Genomic DNA, 14,313 nt, shown 5'->3' with positions numbered 1-14,313 from the left:
AAGGGTCGTAGTCCTTAGCCACGTACACCTTTTCTTTTCAACATAGGGAAATAACAGGTAGGAACTGAAGTGCAGGACTGTATAGATAAAAATAAAAGACAAAAAACAACAAATGGGCTCCTATGAAATAATAGTAATTTGGTCTAAGAATACTTAAATAATGATTACTGTGTAACATTAAGTATTTCCCACATCTAAATAAGAATAACAGACCAAAATTAAAGGTAGCGTAGCTGTAACTTCCTGGCACTAAACCTGAAAAAAATTGCTCTTCTCAGGTTTCTCTGTTATTTTCACGATTTGCACTCGATTAAGCATTGTTTACACATTCCTTATTTTTGCACCTTTATTTTAAGAGCTTATAGTTAAGTATTCAATGGGATTTTACTATTTTGTTTACACTGTTCGACTGTTTTCTATGTTTGATTTCTGACTTGATAGCTGAGGGGATTATAATCAGAGGGAGGTTACATTTGAAATAAACATGGTTATATTTGATATATTTTTTTCCTGGTCCTTATTTTCCAAAGGCCATGAAAAAAAACAATAACTATCGACCGAGACAAAATCAATTATATTGTGATACAGTTTTCAGCCATATTTAATTGAACGCACAATAAATATCTGTAAGTTAGTTATTTGTTTCAATCACAGAGTAAGGCTTTGTCCATACTAAGGCGGATAACCCATTAAACGAATAATTATTCAGCCTAAGCCCGTTTCAGCCACACTAAACAATTTTTTAAGGTCCCCCTCCTTGGATAATTTTTTACAGGGGTAAAGTGCGCCGTGTATTTCTTCTTTCTCCGGCTTTTAGCTTTGTATGGACTCATTGATCGTTCACAAACTGAGTACACAGAGGAAGTGACGCCAGAAATAACATTCCACAGTCAGCTTCATAATAAAGCGGTTTTGTAACTCGGAGCTAACCACTGGAAATATGAAGGCGAGTCATCCAGACATTTCTCATTCCGTCTGTACAGACGCTTGTGGAAATCACACTTTAGGGAGAGCGATTGCAGCTATTTGGGATACAACACTTCTCAGACGGCAAGAGAACTTTCCAATGATTCTACTTAGCGAAAAACTTTTTTCCATTTGTCGAATGAGAGACGAGAATGCGAGCTCCCATGAATGTGATAAAAAAAGGTAGCGTGTGTTTTGTAGTACCTGGCCTTCGAGGGAAGACTTTGAAAAACGGCGAATGCTTTTGGACTGGCAAAGCAGACTCTATCAGTTATTGTCCGCTATGTATGTCGCGGAATCAACGTCTAGGTTCAGGGTAAATAAAGTCACCAAAAAGGAACGGACAATGAAGGTGAAGGCAAAAGAGTGGGGAGTGTGCTGACCAGATATCTAGATCCCGAGATTGATTGTTGTAAAATGTTCTTTGTCACTTTTACGTGTTTATTAAAGATTTGATTAATTTATAAAGGCTCAGGTGTGTTTAACTACAATAGGGCTCCAGAGCACACTGGATTCCAGTTAATTGAAATACCACAACACTGGATATTGTTCAGATTGCAAAGGTTGCCCCAAAAGGGGGGTGGAGGGATTACCCACATTTCATTGTCATCCACTGGGTTGAGTTTTTCCTTGCCCTGGTGTGGGATCTGATCTGAGGATGTCATTGTGGCTTGTACAGCCCTTTGAGAAACTTGTAATTTAGGGCTATATAAACAAACAGTGATTGATTGATTGAGATAAGTTAAATTTAAGAACTTTTACACAAAGCAACACTAGAGTTGACTATGACATGCGCATTTTTGGCACATGCGTTGCGCCGGCGGACGGAGGGGTAGGGGGTCTTAAATTGTGGCATTGTTGTGTGTGGACACGGATAATGTTAGGTGGGATTTACCCTGGATAACCTAGTCCGGCTTAGTGTAAACGGGGCCTAGGTAATTTTTTTCCAGATCCTATATCTCACCCATGGACTAAATTCTTCTGATCACGAGATACAAAGCGTAGGTACAACCAAGACGGAACACGACTGCAAATGCAAATGACACAGGAGGACGAGAAGAAGGGAAATAGTGAGTGGGTGTAGAAGAAAGAGGCTACTTATGTCCTAGGGTCATTAGCAACAATTCAAAGTCACCGCGTCTTTAAGCGTATGCTGCTTGACAGCCCCTGCCAACAGAATTAAAGACGAGGCTTGATGGTGCCGTGATTAGGCGTCTAACTCAAGGCTAAGACAAGTCCTGGCTACGGCCACGCGTCTTGCACTTACATGGAATGAACGAGGATGAAGGGAACGTGAAGGAGATGTGATAACCCAAGCCCATGAGGTCATTGATTAGATGGCTCTTGAACCCCTTGGTTGCTGCCACGGCTGATAAGTACCGCAAGCTCCCCTGGCTCCCCAATGAGTGAATTGAATTCCCAAATTATCGGGGTTTAGATAACATACCTGAATTAAATTGGCACTCTTTACGGCTCTCTTTGTAGATAGTCATCAAAGCCTGTTCACTCCTGGTGCAGAGAACACAGGAGATGGGCAACAGGAGAACAACACACAATGTGGTTCACATTAAAGCCTCTGATCTTCTATCTGGGGCCGCTTTTTCTGCTACATTCCTTTAGCCAGGGGGTGATGTGTTGAGGAAGGGGGTGGGGGGAAAGCATCCTTCCAAGTAAAATGCTCAAGCTCTTTGCATGAGCTATAAGGAAAACAACCATGACGTCAAAAGGTCCGTTTGGACATTTCCGGCTCCCCGTGCAGCCATGGAGCATGTTCTTGCCGGCACTCGGAAGCAAATTCAGACGTATCCATCTGCCCGGTGCCAAGTGCACGGCAGTGACAGTAGTGTTTGTTGGATAAACTGAAAAAAAGGTCCATCTGTTGGCACACACACTCCCACGCGAATGTTTACCCTAAATACAGACACCGTGGTACATTGCCTGTGTCGAGACTCCTGTGGGTGAACCGGCTTCTTACCAGTGACCACAAACACACAAGTTGCCCTAACTGCACACTCTGTTGTTTGTAGCTCAAAATGGTTCATGATGTCTTCTTATTCATATACTTTACAAATGTTATTGTAATCGGACTATATTTTCGGTATGTTGGATGGAATTTGGGCTGCACCGTGGAACAAGGGTTAGTGCATGTGCCTCACAATACAAAAGGTCCTGAGTAGTCCTGGGTTCAATCCCGGGCTCGGGATCTTTCTGTGTGGAGTTTGCATGTTCTCCCCGTGACTGTGTGGGTTCCCTCCGGGTACTCCGGCTACCTCCCACCTCCAAAAACATGCACCTGGGGATAGGTTGATTGGCAACACTAAATTGGCCCGAGTATGTGAATGTGAGTGTGAATGTGAATGTTGTCTATCTGTGTTGGCCCTGTGATGAGGTGGCGACTTGTCCAGGTTGTACTACGCCTTCCGCCAGAATGCAGCTGAGATAGGCTCCAGCAGCCCCCCGCGGCCACGAACGGGACAAGCGGTAGAAAATGGATGGATGGAATTTTTACTTGACATTTTTCGACTGTCACCTGCAGTCTTCATCAGAAGGGTCACATGACCACTGTGACAAGTTACCTTTCAGCTGTTCTGATAGGCGTGGCCAACCAGGCAAACCTGTCAGGTCTACCTGGTTGGAGGAAGGAATGCGAGAGCATCAATGCTCCCTCATTCTGATTAATGGTTTCCTTCGGCCGCTTCCTTAGTACAAACGTCTCCTTAATCCAGGGGTCGGGAACCTTTTTGGCTATGAGAGCCATGAAAGCAAAATATTATAAAATGTATTTCCGAAAAATCCATATAATAATTTTTAACACTGAATACAAATAAATGTATGCATTTTTAAGTAAGACTAACATTTTAAGAATATAATAAGTATCTTCTTCTTTTTAATAACATTGTTATTCTGAAGCTAATGAATAAAATAGTTCTTACCATTAATGCGACTTCTTGAACAGGAACGGTAGAAAACTGATTGATGGATTAAAATGCATGAGAAGGTTTTATATTTTGAACGTTATTTTTAACACTGTGATTACCAGCGGAATTATTCATTACTTATCGCAGTGTTTTTCAACCCCTGTGCCGCGGCACACTATACTGTGCCATGAGATACAGTCTGGTGTGTCGTGGGAGACATTATGTAGTTTCACCTGTAACTATAATTCAAAAATGTGCTGTTATTGAGTGTCTGTGCTGTCTAGAGCTCGGCAGAGTAAGTGTGTAATACTCTTCCATATCAGTAGGTGGCAGCAGGTAGCTAATTGCTTTTGTAGATGTCGTGATCACAATATGCGAGAGGCAGCATGTAGGTAAAAAGGTATCCAACACTTAAACTAAAAATAAACAAAAGGCGAGTGCCGCTAAGAAAAAGCATTGAAGCAAAACAAAAATGAACTTGCTGCAAAGTAAAAAAAACAGAATGCTGGACGACAGCAAAGACTTACAGTGTGCGGAGCAGACGGCGTCCACAAAGTACATCCGTACATGGCATGACAATCAACAATGTCCACATAAAGAAGGAGTGCGTCCGCACAACTTAAATAGTCTTGGTTGTAAAAACCAAGCAGGTGCAATGAATAGCATTCAAGGAGGACATGAAACTGCTCCAGGAAGATACCAACAAAAGAAGAAAAGCCACCAAAATAAGAGAGCAAGTCACACAGGAAAACACCGAAAAAACTCAAAATAAGTTACGGCTTGACAGTACACCTACATAGAGACAAGAGCTATTGCGGGAACATTTTTCTTTGTCAATATCGGCTACTGAGTTTAATTTTTTTTAATGTTTTCTGCTGGTGGTGCGCCCTAGAATTTTTTCAATGAAAAAAACCTGTTTTGGCTCAAAAAAGGTTGAAAAACACTGACATATCGTGTTAAGCAATGCCAGGCAAGATTTATCTGAGAGCCAGATGCAGTCATCAAAAGAGCCACAGGTTCCCTACCCCTGCCTTAATCCTTCGTTTGAATTTGTTACTTTCTGTATAGGTGCGTCGTCCCAGTCCATAATGTGGTTATTTATTTTGCAATGATCTGGTATGACTGTTTTTAAGAGCCAACAAGGTAGACTAGACAGGTCTGCCTGGTTGGCCACGCCTGTAGGAACAGCTGATAGGCAACACGTCACAGCGATCAGGTGACCCTTCTGAAGAAGACTGCAGGTGATAGTCCAAACATGTTCGGTAAAAATGTCCTCTAATAAACCGAAAATATTGTCTGGTTACAAGAAAATTTGAAAAGTGTAATATTTGTAGACTGATAAACCTTGGCTTTTTCGCGAACACCCCACACCTGTATAGGTGTGGCGCCCAAACTTTTTTCATAGAGTGACAACTGAAAGGACCTTTCTGGTAGTTTTTCGACAGGTGTTTCCTTCCCAGAAATGAAAAGCAGTGGTGCTCAACCAAACTATAAGAGTAAACATTTGTTCCTACAAAAAGCAGACACGAGCAATTAAACTAACTATGCCATGAAATAGATCCTATACTTATATCAAGGATTATACGTCGGTCGCGTTCCCAGACACATGGAACTATTGTGCTCCAGATATCTTTCTACACGACAAAACAGATGAAACTTCTAAAAGCATGGAGGTCTCCAACTTCTTTGTGTGTGGCTGGGTCAAGGAAATTGGTATCAAGACTCCACCGGATAAATATGCATTGTTTTTGCTCGGGTATGGTTGCATTTCATGATTAAACTTTGCGTGTACTGCCATATTTGTTGCTGTAGTTGCACGTGCCGTTTATGAGTAGTGTTTTCTCCCGTCCCTATCAACATATAACTATAGATGTCAACATTGTGTATGTACTGAAAAATTCATTGATTATTGCTGTCTTTATCACAATATATCAATAGATGTCAACAGTGTGTACGTGCTGAAAGATTAATTTATGATTTTTTCTCAAAATATAACTATAGATGTCAACATTGTGTATGTACTGAAAGATTCATTGATTATTGCTGTCTTTATCACAATATAACTATAGTTGTCAACATTGTGTATGTACTGAAAGATTCATTGATTATTGCTGTCTTTATCACAATATAACTATAGTTGTCAACATTGTGTATGTGCTGAAAGATTCATTTATGATTCCATCCATCCATCCATCATCTTCCGCTTATCCGAGGTCAGGTCGCGGGGGCAGCAGCCCAAGCAGGGAAGCCCAGACTTCCCTCTCCCTAACCACTTCGTCTAGCTCTTCCCGGAGGATCCCGAGGCGTTCCCAGGCCAGCCGGGAGACATAGTCTTCCCAACGTGTCCTGGGTCTTCCCCGTGGCCTTCTACCGGTTGGACGTGCCCTAAACACCTCCCTAGGGAGGCGTTCGGGTAGCATCCTGACCAGATGCCCGAGCCACCTCATCTGGCTCCTCTCGATGTGGAGGAGCAGCGGCTTTACTTTGAGCTCCTCCCGGATGGCAGAGCTTCTCACTCTATCTCTAAGGGAGAGCCCCGCCACACGGCGGAGGAAACTCATTTCGGCCGCTTGTACCCGTGATCTTATCTTCGCCACAACGGATCGATACAACGTCCGCATTACTGAAGACGCCGCACCGATCCGCCTGTCGATCTCACGATCCACTCTTCCCCCACTCGTGAACAAGACTCCTAGGTACTTGAACTCCTCCACTTGGGTCAGGGTCTCCTCCCCAACCTGGAGATGGCACTCCACCCTTTTCCGGGCGAGAACCATGGACTCGGACTTGGAGGTGCTGATTCTCATTCCGGTCACTTCACACTCGGCTGCGAGCCGATCCAGTGAGAGCTGAAGATCCCGGCCAGATGAAGCCATCAGGACCACATCATCTGCAAAAAGCAGCGACCTAATCCCGCGGCCACCAAACCGGAACCCCTCAATGCCTTGACTGCGCCTAGAAATTCTGTCCATAAAAGTTATGAAACGAATCGGTGACAAAGGACAGCCTTGGCGGAGTCCTACCCTCACTGGAAACGTGTCCGACTTACTGCCAGCAATGCGGACCAAGCTCTGACACTGATCATACAGGGAGCTGACCGCCACAATAAGACAGTCCGGTTCCCCATACTCTCTGAGTACTCCCCGCAGGACTTCCCGAGGGACACGGTCGAATGCCTTCTCCAAGTCCACAAAGCACATGTAGACTGGTTGGGCAAACTCCCATGCACCCTCAAGAACCCTGCCGAGAGTATAGAGCTGGTCCACAGTTCCAGGGCCGGGACGAAAACCAAACTGTTCCTCCTGAATCCGAGGTTCGACTATCCGGCGTAGCCTCCTCTCCAGTACACCTGAATAAACCTTACTGGGAAGGCTGAGGAGTGAGATCAATCGTGGGATCACACTCCTCATTTATGATTGTTTATCAAAATATAACTATAGATGTCAACATTGTGTACCTGCTGAAAGATTCATATATGAATGTTTATGAAAATATAACTATAGACGTCAACATTGTTTTAGTGCTGAAAGATTCATTTATGATTGTTTATCAAAACATGACTGTTAGAATAATTTTATCTAAGTTATCACAAAAACATTTTGTTGAAATGAATTCCCGGCGAGAAGCAAAAACATGTCTTTGAACCTACCAAGAAGAAGGCCTGTAAAACGCTACTGTGTAAGGGGGGAAGCAACATGTAGGTGTTTCTGTTTCTTTCATGTATTGTAATCAACAGAAAGATATTGTTTTAACCCAAGAACTAAAAAGCAGAGAGAAGGCAGGATCTGCTCAATTTCCAGACGACCTCTCTTTGAACTTTTTTACGAACCTCTTTTTGAACTCTTTTACGACCTCTTTTCTGAACCGATCTTTTCTATGAACTGTATACGACCTTTTCTGTGAACTGTTTATGACCCTCGTTTCTTAGAAACAGCTGTGGCCACGTGGTCAGGGAAAATCCAAATAAAAGGAGGAGGCGTGCAATCTTTTGGCAGAGCGTGCTGGAGACTGTACAAGAGTACAGACCAGACGTTTCTCCTCAAATTGAGCCAAATTTAATTCTGTCTCTGTTTGATTCTTTGCTTCTTGTCCTGTTTAATATGTCATCAGTGTTTGAACCTTACAATAACTATAAATGTCAACATTGTGTATGAGTTTGAGTTTATTTCGAACATGCAAGCATACAACATGATACATCATAATTTCCAGTTCCTCTTTTCAACATGTTCGAAAAGGAGTAGGAAGAAGCAGAGCTTATTTAATCCTACCCCTTTTCATTACATAACAGTTGCTAAAACTTTTGTTCACTTCCTGTTCTCAATGTATTCACAATGTATACTCCATAAGTAATAACAATAAAAAATAAATAAATAATTGGTGAAGTAAGTTTTATTCCATACGATGAGATAAGTAAGATTATTTTGAGAATGAATGGGTGAATAAAATCAGAATGTTTATCTTGGTTCTTCTTTTTTGTGCTTTGTAAACACTTCCAGTTAGAAGAGTTTCTTGAAGTGGATGATATTAGTACATTGTTTGATTGCTTTGCTTAATCCATTCCATAATTTAATTCCACATACTGATACACTGAAGGTCTTAAGTGTTGTACGTGCGTACAAATGTTTTAAATTACAGTTTTCTCTAAGATTTTATTTCTCTTCTTTTGTTGAGAAGAATTGTTGTATATTCTTGGGAAGCAGGTTATAGTTTGCTTTGTGTATAATTTTAGCTGTTTGCAATTCCACTATGTCGTGGTATTTCAGTATCTTTGATTCAATAAATAAAGGGTTTGTATGTTCTCTATATCCAACATTATGTATTATTCTAACTGATATTTTTTGTAACACTGTTAGTGAATGAAGTGTACTTTTGTAATTATTTCCTCATATTTCTACACAGTAACTAAGATATGGTAACACTAGTGCGCAGTAGAGAATATAAAGTGATTTTTGGTCTAGAACATATTTGGCTTTATTCATTATTGACGTATTTCTTGCTACTTTATGTTGTATATTTTTTACATGAGATTTCCAGTTATGTGCTGAAAGATTCATATACTGTAAGATTGTTGCCCTTGGTAAAAGCTTAACTCTTTTAGGTTTTGCGCACATTTGCACTCTTTTAGACTTGCCGGGTTGGTTCTTTTCCAAACACTTGGAGCAAACACGTGTTTAAGAAATACAAATGAGTGTGAATTGATTCTGAATCAAATCCTGACCCCAAGAATCGAATCATGTGGTGCCCAAAAATTCACAACCCTAATAGATACTGCTCGATTGACTCTACCTACTAGGCCACATACTCAGTGGCCTAGTGGGTAGAGTGTCCGCCCTGAGATCGGTAGGTTGTGAGTTCAAACCTCGGCCGAGTCATACCACAGACTATAAAAATGGGACCCATTACCTCCCTGCTTGGCACTCAGCATTAAGGATTGTAATTGGGGGTTAAATCACCATAAATGATTCCCGGGCGCGGCACCGCTGCTGCCCAATGCTCCCCTCACCTCCCAGGGGGTGATCAAGAGCTATGGGTCAAATGCAGAGAATAATTTCGCCACACCTTGTGTGTGTGACAATCATTGGTACTTTAACTTTAACTTTAATAAGGAAACAAAGTCTGAACGTCATTTAATCTCCTCCATCGACTACGATCCTTACAAGCTTCAATATTTCGAAAAAAAACACAAAAGTAATATTTTGACGCAAAAAATGTATGGTTAAAAACGCACAAATTCGCGCTTTTGTGGACATTCCACATGCCTGGAAATGAGTCGACTAACCAAAATATTGAGATATACATCACTGGCATGGAAATCTGGCCTCACTTTTCAAATGTTTCCAGGTGGACACACACACACACAATATGAAAACACAGAGTCCCACATGAATGTGGACAGAGTGGCAAAAGGGAAAAGGTACTTTGAGGACAGAAGTTTTCCCTGAGAGGGTGACTCCGGGGAAGCTCCAGTCGCTGCGTTGCATTCTTGCATGAAAAGGCATTCAGGTCGACTGAATTCTCCGTATTTGTTTGCGTTGGCCGACACATGCTCCCCTTCTACTTTGCTCTTCGACACTGACTTCCTGCCTCGTGCTGCATTTAGAGCATGAACAATCAGAGTCAGCAAGTCTGGACAACGCTGCTGAATATTCAGACCTTTAACTCTTCTCGCTTCCCCTCCTGCTCTACATCTGGTCTCCTTCCGTTCGTTCTCGGTAGCTCCGAAATCGGCCCGCGCTCTCAGAGCGCCGCTTTCATTAAGGGGCTCTCCTTTGATAGCCCTTCATATGCCCCTTAATCATCGTAACCGCGAGAGCGCTCTTCATGCGACCAATCGCCTCGAGGGGCCGGTCCTATAGACTCTCTGTTAAATGATGTCATTATCCGCCCGACTCCTCATTGGCCCCCGCGCCGTGTAAGAACCCGCCTCGGGTGTTTCGGTGGTGCCAAGGACGTTCCTCGTATGGAAACCGGTGGTGGTTATGCACAAAAGAAGAGCATGAATAGGACTCCTGAATACCAACAGGGAGCTGTAAATATTTTTAATGAATGAATCTTGAGGATAGTCATTTTTTATTTCACATTAACGTGTACCGGACGGGTTGTGAGTCTGTGCGTCCGCCATGTTGTCGATTGTGTACAAACAGACTACACACACTCACTACGCTTCCATGCACTTAATTAGTCTGATTTCTCTAATAGTTAGTTTTTTTGGATTTTCACACTTACATGTGTAGTCCCAGAGTCCATGCATTGGTCATACGCCATGTGCCTCCCGTACACTGGGGGGCACTATTTCCTTTATCTTGGAGTGTTTTTATATTCAATTACTTTGTTGTTATTGAAAATTGCAACATTATATAAAAGGTAAAATGGCTGAGACCGTATCGCCAAGTCCTGAAGAGCGATACGCCAGTTGAGTCGGCAACCCACGTACTGTAAAATAGCACTAGGGATGTCCGATAATATGGGACTGCCGATATTAGCGGCCGATAAATGCTTTAAAACATAATATCGGAAATTATCGGTATCGGTTTCAAAAAGTAAAATGTATGACTTTTTAAAACGCCGCTGTGTACACGGACGTAGGGAGAAGTACAATAAATCTTAAAGGCACTTCCTTTGCGTGCCGGCCCAGTCACATAATATATACGGCTTTTCACACACAGAAATGAATGCCATGCATACTTGGTCAACAGGCATACAGGTCACACTGAGGGTGGCCGTATAAACAACTTTATAATAATAATAATAATAATAATAATGGATTTGATTTATATCGCGCTTTCCTAATGTTAGATACTCAAAGCGCTCACAGAGCAGTGGGAACCCATCATTCATTCACACCTGGTGGTGGTAAGCTACAATTGTAGCCACAGCTGCCCTGGGGTAGACTGACGGACGCGTGGCTGCCAGTTTGCGCCTACGGCCCCTCCGACCACCATCAATCATTCACTCATCATTCATTCACCGGTGTGAGCGGCAACGAGGGCAAGGGTGAAGTGTCCTGCCCAAGGACACAACGGCAGCGATTTTGGATGTCAATAGGTGGGAAGCGAACCTGCAACCCTCAGGTTTCTGGCACGGCCGCTCTACCCACTACGCCATGCCGCATACTTTAACACTGGTACAAGTATGCGCCACACTGTGAACCCACACCAAACAAGAATGACAAACACATTTCGGGAGAACATCCGCACCGTAACACAACATAAACACAACTGAACAAATACCCAGAACCCCTTGCAGCACTAACTCTTCCGGGACGCTGCAATATGTTCTGCTACACCCTACCCACCCCCACCTCAACCTCCTCATGCTCTTTCAGGGAGAGCATGTTCCAAATTCCAAGTTGCTGTTTTGAGGCATGTTAAAAAAAATAATGCACTTTGTGACTTCAATAATAAATATGGCAGTGACATGTTGGTATTTATTTTCCATAACTTGAGATGATTTATGGCTTCACGGTGGCAGAGGGGTTAGTGCGTCTGCCTCACAATACGAAGGTCCTGCAGTCCTGGGTTCAATTCCAGGCTGAGGATCTTTCTGTGTGGAGTTTGCATGTTCTCCCCGTGAATGCGTGGGTTCCCTCCGGGTACTCCGGCTTCCTCCCACTTCCAAAGACATGCACCTGGGGATAGGTTGATTGGCAACACTAAATTGGCCCTAGTGTGTGAATGTGAGTGTGAATGTTGTCTGTCTATCTGTGTTGGCCCTGCGATGAGGTGGCGACTTGTCTAGGGTGTACCCCGCCTTCCGCCCCATTGTAGCTGAGATAGGCGCCAGCGACCCCCGCGACCCCGAAAGGGAATAAGCGGTAGAAAATGGATGGATGGAGATGATTTATTTCGGAAAACCTTGTTACATTGTTTAATGCTTTCAGCGAGGCATCACATCAAAATTAAGCATAATAATATGTTAATTCCACGTCTGTATATATCGGTATGGGTTGATATCGGAATCAGTAATTAAGAGTTGGACAATATCGGAATATCGGCTATCGGCAAAAAAGCCATTATCGGACATCTCTACATGGCACCGTTGGATTTTACGTAAACCAGTGCTCGGTAGCATTGTTGCAAAAAAAGTACGGGATTCCGCACCCGTCCCTACTCACAAAGCTCGCTCTCCGTGCATTTGAGCTCGAGGCCTCGCCTTTGCCCACAGAGACAGAGACTGTGGATGGCCGACAATGCGCAGAGTGAACCCTCTTTCACCCTGTCCAGGAGCGACAAAGAAAGGAAAAACAAACCCACACGGACATGGCAATTTATCGATGACGCCAAATTAATCATTTTTATTTCTTGTTCTATTAATTGATTTAGTGTCAAATCCGCATTTGTGACAGTCTCCTTCTGAGAAGTAGATTTATGGAAACACTGAATCATTTTTATTAAGACAGCCGGCTCATCTTCGGCGATGATTCAGTCGTACTCACGAGCCAAGAATTGATGCGGCTCGCCAAGAAAAAAAAGTGTTGCAAAGTATCCGGTATACTGACGATACCGAAAAAGCAGGTATCAATGTGTTTTACGTGCGTTTGTATCAACTTGGTATCAAATTATCAACATTTTTGACAACACTAACTCAAAGAATTCGAGTAGTATGGTGCATGAACTGTTATCAAAGCCCGCCATTAATTCAATCAATCAATCAATCAATTATTATTTATATAGCCCTAAATCACAAATGTCTCAAAGGACTGCACAAACCACTACGACTACGACATCCTCGGAAAAACCCACATAAGGGCAAGGAAAACTCACACCCAGTGGGACGTCGGTGACAATGATGACTAAGAGAACCTTGGAGAGGACCACAAATGTGGGCAACCCCCCCAGGGAACCAAAAGCAATGGATGTCGAGCGGGTCTAACATGATACTGTGAAAGTTCAATCCATAGTGGATCCAACACAGCCACGAGAGTTCAGTTCAAAGCGGATCCAAGACAGCAGCGAGAGTCCCGTCCACAAGAAACCATCCCAAGCGGAGTCGGATCAGCAGCGTAGAGATGTCCCCAACCGATACACAGGCGAGCGGTCCATCCTGGGTCCCGACTCTGGACAGCCAGTACTTCATCCATGGCCATCGGACCGGACCCCCTCTACAAGGAAGGGGGGGACAGAGGAGAAAAAGAAAAGAAGCGGCAGATCAACTGGTCTAAAAAGGAGGTCTATTTAAAGGCTAGAGTATACAAATGAGTTTTAAGGTGAGACTTAAATGTTTCTACTTCTACTTCTACTCATCATGCTGTATCCTCTAAACAATGAGTTGTACCAACTTCATGGATTAAATAATCCTAGATTACCCAGAATTCCCAGTTTACCCGATTCGGATTGTTCCACTATCTACACACTGCACGCACTTTGGACAATCAAACTACCATTTTCCCAGTTAAAAAAAATTCCAGGAATTCCCCAAAATTCTGTTTTTCAAAAGCCCTATTTTCACTTTTTCCTGGAAAGCTTTCGCAGTCCAGATTTTTCAACCATTTTTGACCATTCCACCCTCAAAACATTCCTCTTACTTAGGACAACAAATGCTCTTTTTTTTCCCAGTGCAAATTCCCGGTTTTCCCAAAATTTCCGAAAATTCCGAAATACCGATTCTCAATTCAAACTGTCTCCCGGCTGGCCTGGGAACGCCTCGGGATCCCCCGGGAAGAGCTAGACGAAGTGGCTGGAGATAGGGAAGTCTGGGCTTCCCTGCTTAGGCTGCTGCCCCCGCGACCCGATCTCGGATAAACGGAAGATGATGGATGGATTGAATTCAAACTGTTACTATTTCAACATTTTTCAACCGATTCCAAAAATTCCAACACCAACCTATTCATTGGTTGGATTTATTAATTCTCAAAATGTTGCGCCATTTTTAACCCTGATTCCGACCTTTCAACCATCTACCCACACTACCCTTCCAATATATCAAAACA

The 14,313-nt window shown here is 43.0% G+C and overlaps 1 protein-coding gene and 1 long non-coding RNA gene across 3 annotated transcripts in view; both read right to left on the bottom strand.

Moving 5' to 3' along the window:
- The window catches only part of LOC133542358 (forkhead box protein N3-like), a 232,241-nt gene that overhangs the window by 177,666 nt on the left and 40,262 nt on the right, over nucleotides 1-14,313 (bottom strand). The window lies entirely within an intron of this gene.
- LOC133542014 (uncharacterized) lies at nucleotides 8,029-11,089 on the bottom strand. Its single transcript, XR_009804030.1, has 2 exons — nucleotides 10,038-11,089; nucleotides 8,029-9,974 (listed from the first exon to the last, which is right to left on the bottom strand). It is a non-coding gene; the product is annotated as an uncharacterized LOC133542014 (long non-coding RNA).

Source organism: Nerophis ophidion, linkage group LG24 (genome assembly GCF_033978795.1).
Source record: "Nerophis ophidion isolate RoL-2023_Sa linkage group LG24, RoL_Noph_v1.0, whole genome shotgun sequence".
Lineage (NCBI taxonomy): Eukaryota > Metazoa > Chordata > Actinopteri > Syngnathiformes > Syngnathidae > Nerophis > Nerophis ophidion.
The sequence above is the reverse complement of the archived record's forward strand: the minus strand, read 5'-3'. Positions and strand labels throughout refer to the sequence as shown.